At 42.8% G+C, this 25,230-nt stretch overlaps 1 protein-coding gene across 8 annotated transcripts in view; it reads left to right on the top strand.

The window, feature by feature from the left end:
* FHIP1A (FHF complex subunit HOOK interacting protein 1A) overlaps nt 1–25,230 on the top strand; it is a 399,036-nt gene that overhangs the window by 119,344 nt on the left and 254,462 nt on the right. The window lies entirely within an intron of this gene.

The following is a 25,230-nucleotide window of genomic DNA, read 5'->3' as shown; positions in this document are numbered from 1 at the left end:
ACTGTAGCCCACCAGGCTCCTCTGTCCATGGGATTCTCTAGGCAAGAATACTGGAGTGGGTTGCCATGCCCTCCTCCAGGGGATCTTCCTGACCCAGGGATCCAGTCTGCGTCTCTTAACTCTCATGCATTGGCGGTGGATACTTTATCACTAGCACCACCTGGGAAGAATGGGATGAGGACTAAATAAATAGTGCTGTTCACGGTATGAATGAGTTATATGTAGGGTGTTATAGGTCAGTACGTAAATACAAAAACTCATCACATTTAAAATTTATATGTTCTTTGTTCTCTATGAACTTTGTATTAATTGATAGTTTTTTTAGGAGAATGGTATATATAGTCACAGACAATAAAACTAAATGAAAAATGATGCAACAGCAGGAGCCAAGTTCATGTGTAAATGTTTGCACACTGACCCAGTCCACTCTGCCTCTTGATGAGTTATTCATTTCCAGGTGAATGAGTCTTTGTAAAATTGTTGGAATTTTTGGTCAGTCTTTCATATGTTGTAATAGTTGTTTCATTTGGAAACTTGGAGTTGATGTTATTAATGGCTTGGGAGTAATCGTTGCAATTTGAGCTGACGTGATCTAGTAACACTTTTATTTCCAATCAATGTGTGCAAATCCTGCCTCAAAAGACTGGATATTGTTCGCTGTTGAGCAATGAGCAGGTCACTGGTTGGGTAAAAAGAAATGACCTCTTTCTGCCAATCATTGCTGAATTCTGTCCTCTAAAGAAGTGTCTTTTCTTTTTTAGGAGGAAACTTTTGCGTTCAGTGATTAGATCCTTTATAACAAAAGTCTTTTAAATTAGAAAAGCTAAATAATTAAGGGGTATCTGTGATTATTAAATTTGCCCTGGGTAGCTTCCAGCAGAAATTCACTACCCCACCCCCCCCAACCCCACACACCAATTTTAAACTTGACAAAGTCTTGTCCTTCTCTCAAACAACCCTGTCCTTTCTTATAAAATGGGAAAACTATGAACCTATGCTGAGATATATTTAAGTGGTACAGAAAATGAGAAGTGAAAGGCAAAGGAGAAAAGGAAAGATATGCCCATTTGAATGCATAGTTCCAAAGAATAGCAAAGAGAGATAAGAAAACCTTCCTCAGTAAAGAGATAGAGGAAGACAATAGAATGGGAAAGACTAGAGATCTCTTCAAGAAAATTAGAGATATCAAGGGAACATTTCATGCAAAGATGGGCTCAATAAAGGACAGAAATGGTATGGACCTCACAGAAGCAGAAGAGGTGGCAAGAATACACAGAACTGTACAAAAACGATCTTCATGACCCAGATAATCACGATGGTGTGATCACTCACCTAGAGCCAGACATCCTGGAATGCGAAGTGAAGTGGGCCTTAGGAAGCATCACTACGAACAAAGCTAGTGGAGGTGATGGAATTCCAGTTGAGCTATTTCAAATCCTAAAAGATGATGCTGTGAAAGTGCTGCCCTCAATATGCCAGCAAATCTGGAAAGTGCAGCAGTGGCCACAGGACTGGAAAAGGTCAGTTTTCATTCCAATCCCAAAGAAAGGCAATGCCAAAGAATGTTCAAACTACCACACAATTGCACTCATGTCACATGCTAGCAAAGTAATGCTCAAAATTCTCCAAGCCAGACTTCAACAGTACGTGAACTGAGAACTTCCAGATGTTCAAGCTGGATTTAGAAAAGGCAGAGGAACCAGAGATCAAATTGCCACCATCCCTTGGATCACAGAAAAAGCAAGAGAATTCCAGAAAAACATCTATTTCTGCTTTATTGACTATGCCAAAGCCTTTGACTGTGTAGATCACAACGAACTGTGGGAAAACCTTACCTGCCTCCTGAGAAATCTGTATGTAATTCAAAAAGCAACAGTTAGAACTGGACATGGGACAACAGACTGGTTCCAAATCGGGAAAGAAGTGTGTCAAGGTTGTATATTGTCACCCTGCTTATTTAACTTATATGCAAAGTATATCATGTGAAATGCCAGGCTAGATGAAGCACAAGCTGGAATCAAGATTGCTGGGAGAAATATCGATAACTTCAGACACGCAAATGACACCACCCTTATGGCAGAAAGCAAAGACGAACTAAAGAGCCTCTTGATGAAAGTGAAAGAGGAGAGTGAAAAAGTTGGCTTGAAACTCAACATTCAGAAAATTAAGATCATGGCATCCAGTCCCATCACTTCATGGCATATAGATGTGGAAACAGTGGCTGACTTTATTTTTGGGGGCTCCAAAGTCACTGCAGATGGTGACAGCAGCCATGAAATTAAAAGATGCTTGCTCCTTGGGAGAAAAGTTATGACCAACCTAGACGCATATTATAAAGCAGAGACATTACTTTGCCAACAAAGCTCTATCTAGTCAAAGCTATGGTTTTTCCAATAATCATGTATGATGTGAGAGTTGGACTATAAAGAAAGCTGAGCGCAGAAGAATTGATGCTTTTGAACTGTGGTGTTGGAGAAGACTCTTGAGAGTCCCTTGGACTGCAAGGAGATTCAACCAGTCCATCCTAAAGGAGATCAGCCCTGGGTATTCATTGGAAGGACTGATGCTGAAGCTGAAACTCCAGTACTTTGGCCACCTCATGCAAAGAGTTGACTCATTGGAAAAGACCCTGATGCTGGGAAAGATTGAGGGCAGGAGGAGAAGGGGATGACAGAGGATGATATGGTTGGATGGCATCACTGACTCGGTGGTCACGGGTTTGAGCGGGCTCCAGGAGTTGGTGATGGACAGGGAGGCCTGGCGTCCATGGCTTCCCAAAGGGTTGGACGTGACTGAGCGACTGAACTGACTGAACTGAAAACTTTGTGCTCAGTCGCTTCAGTCATGTCTGACTCTTTGCGACCCCATGGATTGTAGCCTGCCAGGCTCCTCTGTCCATGGGATTCTTCAAGCAAGAATACTGGAGTGAGTTGCTGTTTCCTACTCCAGGGGGTCTTCCTGACCCAGGGATGCAGTGTGCATCTCTTGCATCTCCTGCATTGGCAGGCAGATTTTTTGCCACTAACACCACCTGGGAAGAAGTGGTACAAAAAACTTTGTAGAATTAAGTGAGTATCAAATGAGATATTTTTAGTAACTTTGTCTTTTAAAATAGTGATTCTAAGACATGTCACTTTTATCTGTTTCAGCTGGTGACCTACTTTCTATGTACATGTCAAATGTTGACATCAGAATATCTTTGTGATTCTGCTTGTGTAAGGATAAAGGAATTCAGTTAAATAGCACAGTGGTTTTTACATATTTAGACCCTATGTCCAGGTGGCGCTGGTGGTAAAGAACCTGCCTGCCAACGTAGGAGATGTAAGAGACGTGGGTTCAATCCCTGGATCGGGAAGAGTCCCTGGAGGAGGGCGTGGGAACCCACTGCAGTATTCTTGCCTGGAGAATCCCCATGGACAGAGGAGCCTGGCGGGCTGCAGTCTGTGGGGTCGCACAGAATCGGACACAACTGAAGTGACTTAGCTCGTAGGCACTCATTCCCCCCGGAGAAATGCAGTATTCTCAATGTGGCAGTCATGTTTCAGGATCTTCTGCTGGTGTGGAGTTTGCAGTCATGGTTAAGCTGAACCTGCTCTTCTGTGATGCATCAGTGTTAGATTTCTTAGTTTTCATTAGAGCTTCTCAGCCGTCTTCAAACTCACCCTTATTATTGTAAAAATATATCCGTAGGATTTTTATTACATTGAACAGAATCCTCTGTCAGTAACCATAGGTTGAATTGCTTTCTAATCTCAGTAGCAAAAATAGTTGTTCTTTCCCTGAGCAGCTGGTTTATTTTTACCCCAGGGACACTGAATCTCGTAAGAGATCATGTTTCCGTCTACATGTTGGCTGCAGCAAAGCTCAAGTCCCTCCTCCCCCTTAAATGTCTGTAACACCTTAATTCAGGCTCTCCTTATACCTGTGGCTACAGTGCTGGCCACAAGTGGTATACTTACCTAATCCTCCTGGTTTTAAAAGCTGTTTGAAGACAAGGATGCTGCTCCTTTTGTTTATTTTCTTTACAGTGTTGTCCCAGTGTCTTGCACCATCTGGCACTCAAATAATAGCCATTACTAGACCATTCAAAAATAACTTCATGTTGGGCCCTCCGTGGTGGTAAAGAGAAGGGGAAAGAAATACGTAGTATGCCAGTGGAGGTTCTGAAATATGCTGAGGGTCAGAGGGACTGTATGTTTGAAAATATGGCACAGTGAAATAGGATCCTTCTAAGTGTGGGAAAGGAAATGGCAACCCGCTCCAGTGTTCTTGCCTGGAGAATTCCATGGACAGAGAAGCCTGGTGGGCTACAGTCCCTGGGATCGCACAGAGTCAGACACGGCTGAGGACTGTCACTCACTCACTCAAGTATGAGAAAAGAATGTTGAATTTATGTTGAAACCAGCATGTGTTGCTTTCCTCTTTGTGTCTTATCTGAAGACACTGATGTGTCAAAGCTGAGAGCCCGGTGTCTCCCTTCCCTTGCCCCAGTAAGAAAGATCAGTTCTCTCCTCTCCTAGGGAAAAGATAAGGTGTTAGGGGAGGGGCAGTTTTATCTGTAAAGGATTAGAAGTTGCTCTGAGATCTGTGCAGACAGATAGTGTGGACGACCTACTGTGCTATGCCGATTACAGAACCTCTAAAATGGTTGTGAGCTGTAGCCAGTGATCCATGTATCCAACTGTTATTCTTTATGATTAAATTCCAGTACAACGAGAGAATGTAGACAGATCCATGTGGTGAATTGTAATAGCATGTGACATGTAGTGAAAACTCTAATAAGAAAGTCCACTGAAATGAAAATGAACTTGGTAAGCTGAAGGCGAAAAGATCACCAACTTTGGATACATCGTAACATTTTGTTTTATAATTGAATTTGCACAATCTGTGTATGTATTGAAGAAGGGAAATTTTGTTTTTTAAAAATTTTAAAATGTGTTATATTCTATTACAATGTTATCATATATTGTTGGTAAACACCGTGATTCTAATTTTTCGAAAATCTAATCTAAAATTTTAAACATCAGATGCTTAGAAAAATACTAAGGGAAAGAACTTTTTTCCATTGTATTTCTCTCTCCCTTCCCTTTCTCTGAAAAACCAAAGCATAAGGTTTGTTTAAGTGAAACAAAAACAGGAAAACCAGAATTTCGTTTCTTAAAAACTTTGCTTAAGGTCTTGAAGTAATTTCTTTGAAGTAGTATGTAGTTGAAAACATATTGCTGAGGACCCTTTTTTAAAAATTACTGAAATACCAGTTTCTCAGCATAATATTGATTATATTATATAGTTTCAAATTCCCTTTACTTCTAAAGCACATTTACTTCAAATGAAGTTTTAATAGTTGCATTCTGACATACAAATATAATCTAATTCTGCCAAGTCCCAGTGAAAAAATCTAGATGTCAGTTTTCTAATTAGTGGTAAGAATTATGCTCTATGAAGGTATGCATAAATAATTGAAGGGGTGGCGTGGTGTTAAAGCTACTCACCCTGGAGTCTGACTGCCTCACAGGGTTGTTGTGAGGATTAAATTAGTTTAGTGTTCATGACAAGGATTTAGAAGAGTGTCTGGCACACGTGCTCTCTTAAGTGTTTGCCATTTTTGTTATTGCTATTATATAGCTAATAAAATTATTATATTAGCTTTATATATATAATTATATATATATAATACTATAGAAAATAAATATGTAAATATTATACACTTATATAATATTAGCCATAAATAAATATTACTATTTATTTATGTAATAAAAATATTTTCCCTTGCCTCCAGTAGGGTTTTGAAGTGCTTTTGAAGTGGCTGAAGTGGCTTCTGCTATTAAAAATTACAAGGAGCTAGAGAGTTCTGGAACTCCCAATCTGCACCCTCCCCCTTAGCTAAATGCAGTTCCCTGGTGATGGGTCTCTGTTATTTAAGCCACAACAATTCTGTGTTGCTTTGATCTTACCTTCTGTGTAAACAAGAAGGTTGAGTTTGTATGTGTCAAATTCCTTGATCTGTGGTAGAATTTTACAAGTGAAATGGGCATTAACCAGATAGTCTGCTCTGTTAGGGAACTCGTCCCATCTCTTAGTTTCAATTAGTATTTGAATTTTTTTCTTCTTTAGATTTCCCTTTTCTTTTTCTCTTACATCTTTTTTTCCCAAAACACTTTTTACATGCTTGTAGATACTGTATTTATTATGTTTGTTGTTTGCGTCTGTATCTCTCACAGGGGCAGGAGCCTGTATCCTTTTTTTGATTGTCTGGCACATCAAATAGGTCGCCAAATTGGTTGCCAAATAGGGAGCTCAATAAATGTTGAATAAATGAATGAATCTTCAATTATGTAGTGGACATTTCTATTAACTGATCACTTCTGATTCTCTTCTAAAATAGCACTCTTTCATTTTCTTATTTCCACCAGTGAATACTTTCATGTTACCAAGAGCAAAATCCTAGAGGCGTTGGCATCCATACCTGAGACAAAGCAAATTAAATGGTTCTCGGGGGTATTAAGACAGCCGCCGCTGTAGGTGCAGAAACAGTGGCAGTGCATTTCATAGGAGGTCGGTGGGCCTGGATTTCCTCAAAGCGAACCTTCTGGGCCAGAAGTAGAGGCAACTGCTTAACTGCTCAGGAAGTTACTAAAGTTACCAAATCTTAATGCTGAGCTCATAGATTCTGCTGGGTTAATATCGCTGATGCGCTTCCTGTCACGCTGGCTGCATTGGAGCTTCCTCGCTGCTTCTGAACGGAGCCCCAGCTCTGCAGCCTGGCGTCCAGTGAGCTCCCCCAGAACCTCCCGTTGCAGATCGCACGGGTGCCCCTTGGCAGTTCTCTCCCCCGCGAGGCCTCTTCCTTGGCATCTCCTCAGCCATTCCCGCTCTTGCCTTAGCACCCCTTTGTTCACACTGAGCTGTGTTCATCACGTGCTCAGGTTTCCTGCTCCTTCATGTGTCCGCACCTGCCTCTCAACCCACCAGGGAAGCTGGCCAGCCCTTACGTGTGAAGCCATCTCGGTCATGTTTTCGGCTCCCAAATGTTGTGTTGTCCTTGTGTTCCATTTGCGTGTTTACTGCTTTCCCTGCTTGGTGATAACCTTTTTGAGGTGAGGACTAATGGAATACTGGAGTTGGGGGATCGTGGGGGCTAGGCAATGGTTAGAAATCAGAGCTAAAGCAACACCTGAACAAAACTGAAACAAAGTTGATGTCATGTAAGTGTCTTTTCCAGCCTGTGATGATGTTCTCAAGGGCTTTAGAAATGCTGAGATCAAGTCCTTCCTACTTTTGTTGGCATAAAAATGTTTTCTAAGTAATTAAATAATGGTAGTAACACCTAGTGATAGTAATGGCCTCAAATGATATTTATTTGGAAGTACAGGTAATTGGTGGGGGGCTTCCCAGGTGGTGCTAGTGGTAAAGAACCCGCATGCCAATGCTGGAGATGCGGGTTTGATCCCTGGGTTGGGAAGATCCCCTGGAGAAGAGCATGGCTCCCCACTCCAGTATTCTTGCCTGGAGAATTCCACGGACAGAGGAGTCTTGTGGGCAGGCTGCAGTCCCTGGGGTTACAGAGTCAGACACGACTGAAGTGACTTAGCACGCATGCACATGTGTATAATTGACAGTTGAGTTGGCTGTATGTGTGTGTGTGTGTGTGTGTGTGTGTGTGTGTGTATGTAATTTTACTGGTTTGTGAAATCAGAAAGTCTAGGAAAGACAAGTCTGGCTGGTGATCGTGGGAACGAACATACACACTTCATCCCTTTACCCTTCACGTGGGGGCCCTTCTCCTCCCTGCTCAGCTGCACAGTGCAGACCTTCCTTGACTGACGACAGGGTTACATCCCAGTAAGCCCATTGTAAGTTCAACATATTCTAAGTTGAAAATGCATTTAATACACTGCACTTACTGAACATCATAGTGTAGCCCAGTCTACCTTAAATGTGTTCAGAACACTTATATTGGGAAGAAACATCTAGTCTACGGCCATACCACCCTGAATGCGCCCAATCTCGTCTGATCTCGGAAGCTAAGCAGGGTCGGGCCTGGTTAGTACTTGGATGGGAGACATCTAACACAAAGCCTATTTTATAATAAAGGTAGTAATATCTCAGGTAATGTATTGAATGTGTTAGGGAGTTAGAATAGGAAAAAGGAGTCCAGAATGGCGGTGGCTGAAAGGCAAAGGGAAAAGCCCATGAAAATAGAACAAAAAGGTCCGAGGACCAGAACGAGGACCTTAGGTGAAGCAAACAGCCTCCAAGCTAGCCCAGTTTACATAGGGCAGGCTCAGGGGGAGGAGAAAAAAAACATATAAAAAGTGGAACCAAAATTGAGCCTCTGGCTCTCTTCTCTTAACGTCTTTTGGGTCGGCCTGCCCTCACACCTTGAGGATGTATTTTCCTTTGCTTGCCAAATAAAACTGAGCTGTAACACTGGGTCCATCTGTTGTTTCAAATTTTTGCTGCAGAGACAGAACCGAGGAAATTGCACACTCCCCCGACAAATGCTATAGTGATAGTGAAAAACAAAATGATTGATGGGTGTGAATGGTAGTAAGTATATTGGTTGTTTACCCTTTTGTGCCTGACTGCGAACTGCCCAGTATCACGAGAGTGTGTGTACTGCCTATCGCTCTCATGGGACAAGATCGAAATTCGAATTCCATGTACCATTTCTACTGAATGCATGTATGGCTTTCGCCCCATCATAAGGTACAAAAACCTTAAATTGAACAATTCTAAGTTGGAAAATATCTGTATTCATTTTTCAAGGTCTCATATGGGCTTAAGATTTTCATGTTATGGTTTGACTCTGGTTATCCAGCCAAGAAATGCGTGAAAGAATTTCCTTCTATTTCTTGAACTTCAAAGAATATTTTTTTCTTGTTTGGTTCTGATTAATCTAGATAATGGCATTCTGTACTCTTCTAAGTAAATCAGCTTTATTCATGTCATGAAAAGAGAATTTTTGCATGGCTTTCTAATTTTTCAGGCTGATTGAAAAACTCAGTGGGAATACAAAACACATTGATTTGTTCTTTTTCTTCCAAATCTTGCACCATTTGTTCTCTTGTTCCATATCGTAAGGCAAGTTAACATTCTCCTCCTTTTCCAATTGTTCCACAATTTCAAGTTTTTATTGAGTACACTGTATGTTTACTTCTAGATTTTGACATTTTAATTATTTGGAGCATTTGATCACATATAATCGCCCTGATGTTCAGCAGTACTGCCTGGCTCCATTTGTGTGGCGTGCTGACAGAATGACAGGCAGTGGGAGCCCGAATTGTGTTCTGCCAGCCTCTTGGTGGAGGGAGACTCAGGGCATCCCCATGGTACAGCAGACAGTGTTCTGTCTCTTGGGTACCGTGTGGCTCCAGAAAGCAGACACTTGCTGTTTTAGTCAGGGTTTATTGGTTGCAAAGAACAGAGGCCCTCCCAAATTAACTTAAATAGAACAGAAAAAGACTTAAAGATGTAGGAGTTTACAACCCATCTCCATGATGTCAGTGGGTCCATTAGGGACTGTGGAATGGCCCCAAAGAGCCAGGAATCGTGGTCTCATAGCCTCCTCTCTCATTTTGCCTTTCCTGTGTCTATTTCCTTCCGTTTCCCATGGGCTAACATGTTGATATCTGCCAGCCTTGACATGAGCTTTTGGTTTTAGGCCTGTGTGAGAGCCTATGTTTTTCCTAAGTCTTTTTCTCGAAAGAGAAGATTTGGTTGGCTCAAGTCAGCCTACAGTTCCATTCCCCTTGAACCAGGCAGCTACCATGGTTCTGTGTGTGACCTGTTGGGGCTGGGGTGGGGGCATTTAACATGGGACCAATCAGGGTTTCCCAGGTGGCCAAGTGGTAAAGAACCTGCCTGCTCACACAGGAGATGCCAGTTCGATCCCTGGATACCCTTGAGAAGGAAATAGCAACCCACTCCAGCATTTTGCCTGGAGAATCCAATGGACAGAGGAGCTTGGTGGGCTACAAAGAACCCATGGGTCACAAAGAGTCGGGCGCTGCTGAGCACGTGGGCAGTCAGGCAGCGTTTAGCTGGATATCACACCCACTCGCACTGGTTCTTGTCTCTAATCTAGTCTTGCCTGTTTTCTGTCCTTTTGTCCTTTTTTGTTGTTGTTGTTTTTAAAACATGTTTTGAGAAATTTCCTGTTATCTCACAGTACTTTTACAGAGTTTTTATTTTGGTGATTATATTTTCAAAAATATTTTTAAAGTTCTTAATTTTTCTTCAGTCATTTTATTTTTGTGCATCGCATTCTTGTTTAGTGGCTGTAATGCCTCAAATCTGTTTGAGTTGTATTAGAGCTAACTTCTTTTTAAAGTGCTCTTCTGTCTCCTGAATTAACTCCCTTTCGTCTCAGCGTCAGCTTTCCCCCCGCTCTGTTACTGATTTTCCTGGTAGGCTTGGTTGCTGTTCATAGTTAACGATGAAGGTCTTTCGCTACTGTCTTGAAAAGATCTGTATGTAGAGTCTGTATCTGCTCTTCCCCACCTCTCCCTTGAGCAGGAATTCTAAATAGAGCTCAGTGTGTGTGTGAGTGTGTGGCTTTGGTTCACCCCAAAAATGCCCTGACGGGGAGAGTTTACTCCGAGAAAGCAAAATTCACATCAGAAACCTCCACAAGCCATCTCTCATTTCCTGCTGCCACAGTTGGCTCTGTTCCTTTAGAGATGAACCCCCAGATGCTTGTCTGTCCTTATGCTTGTCTGTGCTGCCTGGAGGCTCTGTTCGAGGGTGGGGAGACGGAGTGGGGAGCTCACTGTCACCCCTCCACCCCCATTCGCCACCCCCCGTCCTCCTCCCCGCTCTGTGATAGCTGCTGACGCAGCCTGGAGGCTCCCTGGTATTCTCTGGAACAGGTCATCTCCTTGGTGGCCCTGGGTGGCAGCTGTCTCCTCACTGTTTCATCTGACAGTGCATCTCCAGCTCCTGTTTTGTTTTCCAGAAGTTTGTTGAAATCTCTTGTTCATTTAAAGTTCTCTTCCAGCAAACTCTTTTTAATCTTATAGAATTCTTCCGTTTTGTTTTTTGATGCTTTCACTTCATTAGGGATTCAGGTAGGAGAACCAGGCTATCAACCATCTTGAAACTGATACCTCAAGATTGTTTTTGAAAAAAATAGCATTTGGCCTTTATGTTTTCAAATGAGAGATACGTCATATACATCCATATAAAAGAATATATATCAGCATATGCATGATTTAAAGAAAAATAGTAAAATTTTGTACTTACTGCATAGCTTAAGAGATGGAACATCACATTTTCAGTATCTTAGAAACCTGTATGTTCCTTCCTGATTGTATCATTTTCATCCTCTCTGCCTCCTGTGATAACCGTTTTCCTTCACTTTTTAAGTCACTGCCTTGCCTTTAAGAAAAATGGGGTTGTCTTATGTGTATTTGTCTTCAAACAATATATTGTTTAATTTTAGCTGCTTTTACTCTTTATATAGAATCATATGACTTATATTCTCTCCCATGTTGTTTTACTCAAGATTGTTTTTGAGATTCATCCGTGTTTATTCATGAAGCTACATTTTATTTACTTTATTGCTGTATAGCATTGCATATTAAGAATATACCACATTTAATTCTCTTTTCTGCTGCCAGTGAACATTTGTGTTGTTGTGTAACTTTTTGCAATTATGAGAAAGATTGGTATGAACATATGTCCTGTTGCATTTATGTTAGAGTTTCTCTAAATGTATAAACCTAGATGTGGACTTGCTGGAGTATATATGCACATTTAATTTTACTAGGTGATGACAGCTCTTTTCCAGAGTAGTTGTATCAGGATAGACTACACTGGTGTGTGAAATTGCCTTTGGTTTGATGACCTTCCTGTGATAAGATTTCAAATAGTTTTACCTGTTTGGTGGGTATGCAATCATATCTTACTGTGTGTGTGTTTTTTTTACATATATATGGTTGTTTATTGTCTTCCCTCCCATCCATGCATTTAGGTTTTTTTTTTCCATTTATTTTTATTCATTGGAGGCTGATTACTTTACAATATTGTAGTGGTTTTTGCCATACATTGACATGAATCAGCCATGGATTTACATGTGTTCCCCATCCTGCTCCCCCCTCCCGCCTCCCTCTCTATCCCATCCCTCTGCGTCTTCCCAGTGCACCAGCCCTGACCACCCGTTTCATGCATTACTGTGTGTTTTTAAAATTGAGGTATAATTTATGTGTAACATAATTTACCTTATTGTAACTTTAATTTTCAGTTTCTTGATTATTAATGAGGTTAATGATATATTGACTAGGCTTCCCTGGTGGCTCAGATGGTAAAGAATCTGCCTGCAAGGCAGGAGACCCAGGTTCAGTCCTTTCATGTTTTCTCTTCTATGAACGTTTGCTATGTTTTCCCAGTTTTCTCTTATTGACTGGTGGGTGTTCCTTATATATCCTGAATATATGAGAGAGAAAGAGAGGAGCTATAATATGTGGTGGAATTTATTTTTTGTGGGCAGTATCCATTACACCAGGAGGGAAGGAAAAGGCAACACTCATATGACCAGTAGTCAGTTTTCTTGCAACTGTGAGTAAAGCATTCTAACTTTTTCTCTATTTACTTTTGGTTAATTTCTGACAGAATTGAAAAGTAAGTTTTGGCACTTTAAAAATTTTGGAATCATACATTGACATGAATCAGCCATGGATTTACAAGTATTCCCCATCCCGATCCCCCCTTCCACCTCCCTCTCCACCCGAATGCTCTGGGTCTTCCCAGTGCACCAGGCCCGAGCACTTGTCTCATGTATCCAACCTGGGCTGGTGATCTGTTTCACCCTAGATAAAATAAATGAAAAAAAAATTACAGTAATAAAGACATTGATATTTAAAAAAAAATTATGGAGTCTTTTTTTCCAATCCCTCCTCCTAATCTACCCCTATTGTGAAACAATTTTGGTTGGAAAAAGATCCTTGACATTCAGTAACTCGGAATGTTTTCTGTGGAGTGCGTACTGTTCAAGTTGAAGTACACGCTTGTAATGCTTGATGCTCACAGATCTCAGTGTTTCAGTGGTGTCAGACTGCAGGGTGGCAGCACTCGGGGAACAGAGGAATTGGGCAGTGCATGCTGACCCAGATTGCTGATTTGGGTATTTTTAACCCAAGTCTCTAAAGGTATTCTTCCTGACTTCCTGGTTAACACATTTCAGAAATTTAGTAGAAAAGTCAGTGGGCTTTGTAAAATGATATCATTAATTACTAACCATTCTTTTCTCCATTTAACCATGTACTCTGACTTAAGGGACATTTTCTTTTAAGTAGTGATGTATCTATAAAGAAAAACTATACAAGTGGTTAAAATGGTAAATTTTATGTTATGTATATTTCACCAGAATAATGTTTTTTAAAAAAACTCATGGATGAAAAAAAGTTTCTAGAAGACTTTCGGGACTCTTAACAAAAATGCAGAGATGACGCTCTGAAGCAGTGTATCTGTTCTTCAGTGCAGACGTCTCCCCGAGCTAACTAGCAATACCTCTTTACGTAAGTTGCTTGCTCTTTGTCATGATTATTCTTCTAAGAAGGCTTACTTGTTTTGAGTTTTTGTAAATTTTGGAATGAATTTTCAAGGACGGTATTTTCGTTTATCTTCTGTTTATAATCCTGGCGATCACTCCCCGCCTTTGACACAGCTTCCCCAGGCCTTCTTTCTTCTCCAATCACATCCTTTTCCATCCTCAGAGCCTCCCTCAGATTGTTCTTTCCCCTCTGCCTGCTCCCATTTATTTTATTGTGTTGTTATTTTAAAAATGTGATCAAATATACATCCTGTGGGCTGAGTTGTACCCCCCGCACAAGTCATATACTGAAACCCTGTAATTGGAGATAGGGTCTTCAACGAGGTAAGCTAAAATGAGATCCCCGGGGTGGGCCCTAATCCAGTAAGACTGTGTCCTGATAAGTAGAAGAAATCTGGGCAGAGACAGTCACAGAGGGAAGACGGTGCTGGAGGCACGGGGAGAAGGCAGCTGCCGATGGCGAAGGAGAAAGTCCTCAGAAGAAACCAGCAGTGCTCCTAGCTTGATCTTGCACGTATAGCTTCTGAAACTGTCAGAGAATAAATGTCTGTTTTTTAAGCCGCCCAGACTGTGGAACTTTATTATCATAGGCCTGCGTGCTAAGTTGTTTCAGTCATATCCGACTCCATGCAACCCCTTGGGCTGTAGCCCATCAGGCTCCTCTGTCCATGGGATTCTGCAGGCACGAATACTGGACTGGCTTGCCGTGCCCTCCTCCAGAGGACCTTCCCGACCCAGGGATCGAACCTGTGTCTCCTGCATTGGCAGGGGGTTTCTTTACCACTGGTGCCACATGGGAAGCCCAGTGCACACTAATATAATATATAACATAAAGCTCATGATTTAACCATTGTTAAGCATACAATTCATTGGCACTATTCACATTATTGTGCAACCATCCTCACCCTCCATCTCCAGAACTTTTGTCTTCTTGCAAAACTGAAATTCTGTACCCTGTTCTCCCTGTGGACATGGCTTAGCGACTGAACAACAAGAACCCAGCCCCTGGCAGCCACCTTTTTACTTTCTGCATCTATGAATCTAAATAGTCTAAGGTCCCTCACATATGTGAAATCATACAGTATTTATTCTTTTATGACTGGCTTATTTCACTTTGTATTATGTCTCAAGATTCATCCAGGTGGTAGCATGTGTCAGAATTTCCTTCTTTTTTATGACTAATATTCCATTTTATGCACATATACCATATTTTATTTATTGGAGGGTCATTTGGATTGCTCTCACCTTTTTGGCTATTGTGAATAATGGTGCTATGAAAGTGGGTATGCAAATATCTCTCTGAGATTCTGCTCTCTTTTGGGTATATGTCTAGAAGTGAAATTGCTGGATCATGTGGTATCTCTATTAATTAATAATTAAAGTTTTGAGGAACCACCATGCTGTTCTCCATGGCCCCATTTTACATTCCTGTCAGCAGTATGCAGAATTTCAGTGTCTCCACAGCCTTATCAAAATTTGTTATTTTCTGGTTTTTGGATAGTAGAAATTGTATTACTGCATATCAGAACTTTCAGGTATGATGCCGTGCCCTTTTAATTTTTTTGTGGGAAGGAGGTGATAAAATACGGCTTTTTAATTATCGCCACGTTAATCAAAAGGAGTTAATTCTCAAAGGCTTGTGATGTGGCATTTATCTTCTTGCTTCAGGCAGGACACCTTGGAGACTCACCAGGAAGCGTTGGAGCTATTGGTGTGAAGTTACCAACAGCCGTGTTTTTTTCCTATTCGGTCCAGGAACTTTGTTCTTGTAGTAACTTTGGATCTGCTTGTGTGACGTGGTACCAGCTGTGACAGAAATAGGCATTTCTCAGGACAGAGGCTCTCTGAAATAGCTCTTTCGCAGAACTAAAAGGACTAGCAAGTTTGTTATGTTTTCCCCCAGGGCAAATTTTCATTTTCCTAAGTGTTTACAGCTGTGTTTGTTTAAAACACTCATGTACCTCACAGTTACAGTCCTGTGAAGAAAACAGAGCAAGTTAGATAAATCAGGCCTAAAACCATCTCAGGCAGAGGTTGTGGTAAAACACAGGGAGCCTGAGATGCACGGGGGCTTCCTCAGAGCATTTTTGAAATCATGGAAGAGTTGTATGTTTGACCGTAGATGTTGCACTGCCTTTGTACTCAAAGAGGTTCTGAATATTTATAAACACACCCCTTAAGGCTGTGAAAATGGAAAGTTTTCTGTGGGTTAATTTTTTTTTCTTTCCCTGTCCACTTGTGTGGATATCACTTGACAACAACCGCAGTTCTTGGCTTACGGCGGCAAAATAGCAATCATTCTTTACTGTGGTCTGTGACAGGGGAGCCACCCCATCTCACTGGGAGATCAGACACCAGCCTCCATCTTGCCCGCACTTTGTCGTTCTAGACTGCAGCCTGTACAGGTGATTTTGTCTAGGAAGCAGTCACAAGTGCTAAGGATTAACAGCAGCATCACAATACCCAGCAAAATTGATTTTATGCACGCAACTTACGTTTTTCTTTGCATGGTTTGTACACCCACTGGTTTGAGAATTCACGGTAAAGAAATGTTATGGTGTTTCCTCTCTCATTAGCCTGTCCTCTCAGTGTCACTGTAATAATAGCGCCTTGTCTTAGAACCCTGAAAACTCTCCCAGGGCTTCGTAGGCCGTGGAAACTGAGATAACCTCTGCTGTCATTAAAGGTGGCAGGGCGTGCCCCAGCAGGGATCAGCTACTCCTGCCTCACGCTGCTTGCTGATTTAAGTTCTTTGGAATAAGGAAGCTGGATGAGGAGCCCACGGCTCAGGTCACGTGCCCTTGCATGGGAATGATACAAGGAGCAGGAGTTGGTTGCCTTGCTTTCTTGAAATGTGCCCCACCCCCCGCCCCGCCCCAAACTGGGCCCCCCGTCTGTTCCCCTTACTGTTTAAGTTCAGAGCCGACTCAGGGAGAAACCACTTCTTCCTTCATTGCTTCAGGTGCTTCCTGAAAGCCCTCCCATCAGTGCTGATCTGGGTGAGTGGGACTGCTCCTCATCTTTGCTACTACATCTCTAGTGTGCCTCCCTGTCCATCGCCAACTCCTGGAGTTTACTCAAACTCACGCCCATTGAGTCGGTGGTGCCATCCAACCATCTCATCCTCTGTTGTCCCCTTCTCCTGCCCTCAGCCTTTCCCAGCATCAGGGTTTTTTCAAAAGAGTCAGTTCTTCACATCAGGTGGCCAAAGTATTGAAGTTTCAGCTTCAACATCAGTCCTTCCAATGAACACCCAGGACTGATCTCCTTTGGGATGGTCTGGTTGGATCTCCTTGCAGTCCAAGGGACTCTCAAGGGTCTTCTCCAACACCACAGTTCAAAAGCATCAATTCTTTGGTGCTCAGCTTTCTTTATAGTCCAACTCTCACATCCATACATGACTACTGGAAAGCCTATAGCCTTGACTAGATGGACCTTTGTTGACAAAGTAATGTCTCTGCTTTTTAATATGCTGTCTAGGTTGGTCATAACTTTCCTTCCAAGGAGTAAGCGTCTTTTAATTTCATGGCTGCAATCACCATCTGCAGTGATTTTGGAGCCCAGAAAAATAAAGTCTGACACTGTTTCCGCTGTCTCTCCATCTATTTCACATGAAGTGATGGGACCAGATGCCATGATCTTAGTTTTCTGAATGTTGAGCTTTAAGCCAACTTTTTCACTCTCCTCTTTCACTTTCATCAAGAGGCTTTTTAGTTCCTCTTCACTTTCTGCCATAAGGGTGGTGTCATCTGCATATCTGAGGTTATTGATATTTCTCCTGGCAATCTTGATTCCGGCTTGTGCTTCTTCCAACCCAGCGTTTCTCATGATGTGCTCTGCATATAAGTTAAACAAGCAGGGTGACAATTACCGCCTTGATATACTCACAGGATGGACTGTGAGTGTGGGGTTAGCAGATGCGAACTATTACATTTAGAATGGATAAGCAACAAAGTCCTACTGTATATCACAAGGAACTGTAGTCTCCTGGGATAAACCATAATGGAAAAGAATATAAAGAAAGAATGCATATCTATATATATGTGTGTGTCTGTATATATATGAAACAGTCCCTTTGTTGTACAGTAGAAATTAGCACAACACGGTAAATCAACTGTATTTCACTTGAAAAGATTCTAAGGAGGTGTGTAGGGACTGTGACAGGCTGGAGGGTGCTCACAATCTCCAAAGGCAGTAAAACAAAAACACAGAATATTATAGTCAAATAGAAAGTCCAAATTTGACTACAAGCTTACCCACTTATGGGCTTCCTGGATGGTGCTAGTGGTAAAGAACCTGGTTGCCAATTCAGGAGGCATAAGAGGCATGGGTTTGATCCCTGGGTTGGGAAGATCCCTTGGAGGAGGACATGGCAACCCACTCCAGTGTTCTTTCCTGGAAAACTCGATGGACAGAGGAACCTGGCGGGCTACAGTCCATAGGGTCGCAAAGAGTCAGACATGAGTCTGACTCAGATAAGAGTCAACTTAGCACAGCTCAACTACGCATTTACGTCTAGTTATGCCAGGTACCCCTGTAGTAATAAAAGTGGTAGAGTAATAGTATAATGATAATAAAAGTAGCTAACATGTTTTGAGAGCTCAGCCTGCTGGGCACATGCATTATCTTATCCTAGCTTCACAATAAAGGTAAATACTATTACTCTCCCCATCTTAGAGATAAAACTGAGGCTTAGAGAAGTTTTTTTTGCCCATGTCACAGAGATAGTACACAGCAGAGTCAAAACCAGGTTTGTCTGACTTTGGGTCTTGAGCTCTGGGTTGTGTTTTGACTTTAGGCCACAGAACTTTGAATTGCATTCACTGGGTAGGAAAAAAGTTGGCAGTCAGCAGCTAAGCTGCTCAGCGGGTTGACGGCGGCTAGCTTTGTGGTCCTGGAGGAGGCAGCAGGCCTGGGACAAAGGGCGGTGTCCTTGGGCTTAGAGGAGGAGGAGACTAAAGGATCAGGCATGCACAGGCTCTGGAAGTCTTCCCCAGGCGCCCAGGGAGGTGAGGCCTTGGTGGGGGAACCAAGAAATTAACAGTTCCTGTGAGACACAGAAAACGTGCGGGGCGTATGGCAGCGTGTCGGAGGGGAAGACCGACTGAGTGTTTGGTAGGAGCTTTGGCAGATGTGAGTTGGCTCTTTGTGATTCTTTATACTCTTGGCTTCCTCACTGTGAGTGAGGGAATAGCTAGAGCTGTGGAATAAAGAACTAAAATGTATGGGTTGAAATTTAATCTAGGGCCTTCTGTCACAATACACTGTTTTTTTAAATGTTATTTAAAATTTTCTAATTCTATTTTTTCTTTATCCTGCCACGCACATGTGGGAATCTTAGTTCCCTGACCAGGGATTGAACACATGCTCTCTGCAGTGGAAGTTCGGAGTCTTAACCTCTGAACCTCCAGGGAAGTTCCACAATGCACTTTAAAACTAAGTGAGGTTTTTATCAGGTAGAAGGGACTGACTTCTCACACTTTTTTTTTTAAATTAAAATTTTAAAAAAATTAATTTTTATTGGAGTATAGTTGGTTTACAGTGTTGTATTAGTTTCTTACTGTGCAGTGAAGTGAGTCAGTCATGCACATACACAGATCCCCTCTTTCTTGTCTAACGTCTTAGCAGCAAGTACTGACACCTCAGAGTGGTTTTCCTGGGGCCAAGCGGATCTCTGTCGGACCACTGGCATTTCCCGTGGTATTTAGTGGGAAGAAAGTATCCTCACAAGCCTTTGGTTGTTGAGTTCACCAAAAACTGAAGGTGTGTTAACACAGCACCTTTTAACAAACAAGTCCCTGAATCGTGTTGCTCATTGTAGCTGTCAAAGCCTCTCTGTCCAAGCGCCTTTAGCTGAGGAAGTGAGGCGTCGAGCCCACCTCTTCCTGCCCGGAGGCCCGTGAACCTGGACCCTGGGAAACACAGCAGCCTCTGTGAGAGGCCTGTCTGCATAACCTCACAGAGCCCTCAGAGAGGTGAGCAAAAAGTGCTCTCTCTCTCTCACACACACAGAAATATTAAAGGGCTGTATCTTCACATTTTTTCCCAAACAGTGTGAATAGACTACAAAAATACATTAAAGACAGATTTAATGGAGTTTGCTTTCTGTAGCCTAGGACTTTTAGCTAGATGCTGAAGGAGGAGGAAGCGAACTCAGTGTCAGGAAACTTAATACTGCTAGGAGAAGGAGGGCAGGGGTGGGACCAAAAATAGAGCACAGGCAGGTCTTAGGAAAGCCCTTCTCTTGAATTGTTTGGTTTAAAATGATTGTGTTCCTAGAAGCAACAAGAAAAACTGGTCCAGTTTGTTTTTAGAGTTGGAAGAAAATCCTTAATGTAAGCAACTTCTGGCTTTGCAGTGTTTCCATCTGGAACATCATTGAAGAGTTTGGCCAGATCTCAAGTGATTTATGTTTAGTAAATAAGATTACCTTCAGCTTCCTATTGTGAAAGAGCAAATGGTCTGGGGTTTAGTTGCTGCTTTTCAGCCTCTTTTAATTGCTTGTTCAAGGTAATACTGTATTAATCTCCGTTATTTATCTCCAGAGTTGGGTTTGCAATAGTGGATTCTGAAGCAGGAAACCAGAACAGTGGCTGAAACAAGAGTGGCTTAAAGTATTAATATCCTTGTTGTTGAGTTACCGAAACGATAACTTGCTGTTGGTAGTGGTGTGTGGGCAGGAGGGAAGGACTTTCGCATACACCTGAGATTCAGCTTTTATTTTTTTTATATTATTTGGCAATGCTTTTAGTTTTATGAAACAAGCAAAATATAAAGGGAATCTTGTGTCACTCGTGTCACTTATTTTGAATGCTTTTTCATGTTTTAAGAGTGTCATGTCATAAGAGTTCATAGGAAGACATTTCTTATTGAAATTGTGGACATCCAGTGAAAAATGACATTTCATTTTGGTGTTAGAGGATACATTAGTATGAAAATATGAATTCTCATATACTGTTTTTTAAATGTGTTTAAGATTTTAATGTTTTAAATTGAGTTGTTTTTATAGGTCCCATGTTAAATTATCATCATTATTAGGTATAAATATTTGTGTGAGGGAGGTAAGAATTTTTAGCAAAGAAATGATCATTTTATACTGCAAGATAGAAAAAAAATTGAAGTGTTTCTGGGCATAAAATTTAGGAAAGTGGTACATTATCTATTTCATATTCACTGTAGATAAAAATAGTTACATCTAGTTAGTAAGTGTTCTGTTCTAGTAACCTCCTTCAGTACCTCTTCCTAAATCTCAGAAGTTTCTCCTTCAACTAGTATCTTAATATTTTGAGTTTCATATCTTGTGCATTGTGCAAACCAAGCAAAACATAAAATATATGGAGGTCACTCTGCTTTTCAGATTCTATCAGTTGTTTTGAATCTAACTCTTAAACTGTTCGTGATTCCTTGGCAGCAGGCCATGTACTTGTCACTTTATCTCATTAGTGTTAAGTCTAGTCCTGTCAAGAACTGGTTTACTAGTCTTTTTTAATTGCCTGCTTAAAATTTTTCATTTCCAAAGTCAACTGGAAGAATGTGAGATGGTGACAAGTGTGGACTGAGGGGCACTTGGAAGTTCTGAGTGGATCAGGAGCTCACTGAAGCGGGAAATGCAGACGTGAACAGTTCAAGGCTGGTGTGGAGCACTTGTATCCGGAAGAACGGAGTGGGGCATGTCTGTGATGTCGGCTAGTGTAACAGTTTTCTTTCCTGTGTCTTTGCATTTAAGTGTACCACCTGTTGTTCGAGGGAGCTGGAGGCTAAAGATCAGGCAGCCTTCATCTGATGAGCATTCATCTGGAGGCGACCTAAGAGAGAAGGATGTCCGCCCTAAAACCTGAAAATCATGATCACAGGAAGGAGGGGAAGCCCTGGTTAGATATGGGCCCTGTTCAAGGGCAACACAGTGACGAAGAGAGGAAGGAAGTCTTCAAAGAAAGTCAGGTGGAGAGATGCTTAGGAGGAGGCAGGACAAAGTCCTTTTTCCTGAGCAGGCACAGTCACTGGCGGGATTGATGTACCTGCCCCCTCTGGGAGGAGAGAGCCAGGTTTCTGCACTCGCTGAGGCTGACTTTGTTGATGCTGCCCGGCAGAGTCTGAGGTGTGCTGGGAGGACCCTCGTTCTCTTGACCCTGTGGGAACAGAGATGTAGGGACTGCATTCCTTTCCAGGGATGTGTTTGGAGCCAGAGCGGTGTGTGTGACCTTGAAAGGAGTGTAATTGGTTGGGTGGGCTGTCTGGTGGAGTGAGACCAGAGCAGCCTTCCCAGTGCCGTCTCTTTCCCTTGAGTCACCCGTTGCCTGGTGGGCTCAGGAGGGGGGTTACTTTGCAGTGTGCCGAGGGCAGACGCCCCCTCACGCCCCCCCAGTGCTTCCTGGGGAGCATCACGGCTTCACCTTGTTCCCCAGCAGAGCCCCGTTTCCTGGAAATGTATTTCACAGTCTGGACCGTTCCTGGTTTTCTTACCATCTACCCAGCTTTAGGTTCACTTTCTCATTTCTCTACACTCTCCAGATAACTGGAGCTAATTGAATTCATTCACCTGTGTAGGGTTCATACATAACTCATTCCCTGCTACATGTGTGAGTTCAAAAGGATTCTCAGTATGCTGACTCAAAGAAATGGTGGCATTTGGGGCAAGTCTTTGGGAAAGTATTAAGATGGTGATATTACAGTGGAGTCATACTATATGCATATTTTACTTATGGGAAATAAATTTGAATAAAAGGAACAAAAAGGGTAAGAAATGACAATTGAAATACGATGGGCGTAGTCCTAGGGCAAACATGAGATAGGGGAGACGAGCCTGTAGTTTGTAGGGAGATTTCATTTCCTAGAAGATTGTGAGTGCTTGGGTTTAACAGCACAGCTCACAAAATACAAGCCTGTCACATTATCTGGGTTGACCTGAAGACTGAGTAGTCTTCCCAGAGGGCAGGAAATCTGGTCATCTTGGACTTAGGGAGAAACAGCAGTGTTGTATGTTATCAGGAATTTTAGGGAATTTTCGAGTGTGGTTTTGACATTTGTAATTGCTGCCTTGAGCTTGACTTTGAACTCTAAGCCACCTCCTGGTACCATTAGGTGTGACTTAACAGTGTTGGTTGGCTGAGGGAAGGGCTTGCAGGGCTACTGCGGGATCCTTGAGATTTGGGACTGTGTGTCATTCATTATTGCCAAAGGAGCTCAAAAGTGTTTCTTGTTTAAGGAAATAATGAATAACTAACACCTCTGCCTGATGCCTTCCCCACCCCCTGATTGGCTGAAAGTAGGAAAGTGGTGTGTATGTATGAGATCCTGATGGTTTTGAAAATGCTCTTAATGCCTAAAAAAATACCAAACCCATATCTTCCAGTCCCTGACAGGGCATGCTAGTCATTGCAGGCAGTTCTGGTATCCCAGGAATAGATGACCTTCCCAATTACAAGGTTCCATTTCCTCATTTGCCCCTTGAAGGTGGTTTTGAAACCCTGGAATTATGGGTGACTTACAAGTTCGGATTCCATTCCTGGGTCGGGAAGATTCCCTGGAGAAGGGAATGGCATCCCACTCCAGTATTCTTGCCTAGGAAATCTCATGGACAGAGGAGCCTGGTGGGCTACAGTCCATGGGGTCACAAAGAGGTGGACACTACTGAGCGACTAACACTTTCACTAATACTGCAAATTGAAGCATAATAGATAAAAGATATCTCCTTCGCCCCCAAACCACCTTTCCCACTCCTTCTTCCCATGCTTCTTTCTGTCTTCCTGGCTGTGGTCCAGTTGTGGGCTGTGGTTATGATTCTTGTACCTTATGAACAGCTTGCCTAGAAGCTTACAGCATGTGTCCCAAGCTTAGCCAGTTTAGTAGGTGGACTTGCTGGTGACAGTCCTGAGTGTGTGACTTCTTGCTCTGGCTCTCACGGCAGTGCCACGGCACTTACTGAAAAGACCCTGGTTTCTGCAAGGTGTCTGCTTGATGGGGCAAGTTTAAGTTGTGGTCGTCACCGCTGGAGTTTGTGTGTTTTTTATATTCCATTTACAGAGGTTCAGTTCCTGCCTTCAGGGAGGTTGGAAGCTCCCCTGTATGCCATCGGACCGTCACAGCAGACATAAATGTGGTCTGACTGCTGAGTACTCATTTGGATGCTATTTTTAGCTTTTTGTCAGCCTCCTGGGCTGGTTTGATGTTTTTATTTTTGTAATGTGCCAGTCAGTTACTTTTTGTTGTGATATAATAGAATCCCAGAAATGGAGGGACTCTTAGAGGTAGTTAACTCTGGTGGACTTTAAACTTGTCCTTCCTCCAAAGGGACAGTAAAAGCTCTAATTTAGACCTATCTGTAAATGAGGGAAAAGCTGAATTTCTAGTTCATGGGGGATGGAAATGGGAAGCCCAGAGCTGCTGACATTTCTCTGCCGCCTCCCCGCCCTCGCCCTGGAAGTACCGCACTGTGCCATCTGGGCCTCTGTGGGGCTTGGTCTGAGAACCACAGCTCTGGAGCAGTGGGCATTTTGCTACTTCTTAAGTGAATCTTCCTGGCACCAATTTACAGTTTATTGCTTCCTGAGGGCAAGATTTTAAAACCGCACAGCTCAAAGTTCTTCCTTTGCACTTGCCGTGGTGTGAGTTACCTTTAGACGCTCAGCAGCCGTCAAGGAGCCTGTTGCATGCCGTGAGCCCGCAGCTCAGCCAGTGCGCACCATCGGGGAACACAGGCAAGAAGCTGGCCTGGCGGCGAGTGGCACTTTATTATTTTTTTTGAATTTGATGGCAAGTAGGGCATCCAGGTGAGACTATGCGTATGCTTAAGAAGCTGGGATGTCCTTCATGCTGCTTAGTCACCAAGTCACGTCCGACACATTGCAACCCTTTGGACTGACTAGCCCACCAGGCTCCTCTGTCCATGGGACTTTTCAGGCAAGAGTACTGGAGTGGGTTGCCATTTCCTTCTCCAGGGGATCTTCCCAACCCAGGGATTGAAGCCATGTCTCCTGTGTCTCCTGCTTTGCAGGCAGATTCTTTACCTGCCGAGCCATCCTATATAGAACAAAGCAGGGCCCCCTGACCAGCTGCCCCTAAAACCTGTTAGAATGCAATTCTTGGTTTCTACCCAGATCTGCTGAGTCAGGAACTCTGAGGGTAGAGCCCAGAGCCCAGAAAGATAACAAACCTTTTGGGTGATTCTGGGCTTCCCTGGTGGCTCAGAGGGTAAAGAATCCACCTGCAATGCAGGAGACCTGGCTTCAATCCCTGGATCAGGAAGCTCCCTTGGAGAAAGGAATGGCAACCCACTCTAGTATTCTTGCCTGGAGAATCCCATGGACGGAGGAGCCTGGCGGGCTGCAGTCCATAGGGGCGCAAAGAGTTGGACATGACTGAGTGACTAACACTTTTTGGGGGTGATTCTGCAGCACGTTGATGTTTGAGAACCACTGGTGTTGAAGAACACCGTGATGGTGGCAAAGGTTGGCTTGGGGTGTTGTAACACTGCTTCTCCCCCAAGCTTCCTGTTCTTGTAAATTCTTCTTGCTTTACTATGGAAATTTGATGTTTTCTCAGTCTTCGTGAAGTCCTATAACAAACACCCTAGCTCTGACTTCCCACTATGTTACCACCCGCCTTGGTCTCTTTTATGTGGAAATTCTGAGGCCACTAGTGGATGTATATAAACATGATTTTCAGGTGTTAGTTGGACA

The sequence above is a fragment of the Odocoileus virginianus genome, chromosome 12 (genome assembly GCF_023699985.2).
Source record: "Odocoileus virginianus isolate 20LAN1187 ecotype Illinois chromosome 12, Ovbor_1.2, whole genome shotgun sequence".
NCBI classification, from domain to species: Eukaryota; Metazoa; Chordata; class Mammalia; order Artiodactyla; family Cervidae; genus Odocoileus; species Odocoileus virginianus.
The sequence above is the reverse complement of the archived record's forward strand: the minus strand, read 5'-3'. Positions and strand labels throughout refer to the sequence as shown.